We start from the raw sequence: 1372 nt of genomic DNA on the forward strand, positions 1-1372 counted from the left end.
TGTGTTCTTGGAGTTTTTCATTCTGTGTGGTTCCTCCTGCTCTGAGGAGAAAAGATGTGGTTAAAGAATCCTCATTCCTGCAATTCCTGCCAAAGTGGCGGTTTCCTAACTCAGCCCAACAGAAGTGTGCTAAGAAAATCATTGCTGAGCACTGGATTGAAGGGGGGAAATCCAGGGTATTTTACAGGATGTGTTTCACACACACAGACACTCTTTTTCAATTTCTGCTTCATCCTTCCCAGCAGATAAGCAGCTTCTCCAAACCTGGCCAGGCACTGGAGCACAAAGGATGATGTTGGTAATGTTGGTGCCACACTTCACACATGTGGGAATATTGTTATCCCTGTTCTTTAGGTTATTTTTCACCTGTTCATCAGATCCTCAGTCTCTGGTGCTGCAGCAGAGCATTTGGGCAACACCCAGAACTGTGTCCACAGCTGTGGCTTCTCCCCAGGGCTTTGACCTTCCTGGGCAACACTTTTTTCTTAACCAGTATTGATTTCAGGAGTTTTGCATATCAAAGTTAGGTATAAATTACTGCTGGATTACTGAGTAATCGACAAGAATTTTCATTCGTAGCTCACAAGTCCTTTCATTGCGTTGTCTTAAGATAAATGTGAGAAGAGTCAGTTCCTTGCTGGATGTTGGCAGTGAAAGAGCAGCAGTAGATTTTTAGGTGATGTGCAGGTGTCAGGTGCAATGTTCACTGCTGTCCTGCTGTGTCCCCTGAGGTGCTGCTTTCCCAGACTGCTGCACAGGGAGCTGGGGCTGCTCCACCCCTTCTGATGGTGCAGCTCATTCAGTCACGACTAAATGAGAGTTTTAACTCTCTAAATGTAGCAACTTGTTTCCCAAGATCACCTGAGGCATAACCTTTTCCTATTTTTACTGGTTTTGTCCCAAAGCTTTCATTTGAGACAGGAAGGAGAGGGTAACAGCTGTCACTGCTGAAGGAGGAAATTCTGGAAGTTCAGAAATTCCTTATAGCAGAATGGATTGTGGAATGTGCAGGACAGGAGAATGCAGTGAGAGGCACAGTGAGCCACAGCTGAGCCAGGTCACATCTCCAGTGCCCTCTGTGCCCTGCACCTCTCCTGGCACTGCACATTTGAGTGGTGATGTTTTAATTCTGAGTACAGAAGCAGCTGTTGGTCAGTGTGGTACTGAGTGAGGAAAGCACTTCAATAAACACTCTACACCCAAAACAAAGCCCTTTCTCACAAAACGTCCCATACCTTGTAAATGAGTTTCTGATTGCACTTTCTGATATTTTTTTTTTTCTTTTTCATACATGTTCTTGAAACTTCTATTGTAACTGTAATTATTTTTGTTCTCACCTATTGTGCATTCTCTGTATGTATTAAATTTAAAA

The sequence above is a fragment of the Melospiza melodia genome, chromosome 21 (genome assembly GCF_035770615.1).
Source record: "Melospiza melodia melodia isolate bMelMel2 chromosome 21, bMelMel2.pri, whole genome shotgun sequence".
In the NCBI taxonomy this organism is placed as follows: Eukaryota; Metazoa; Chordata; class Aves; order Passeriformes; family Passerellidae; genus Melospiza; species Melospiza melodia.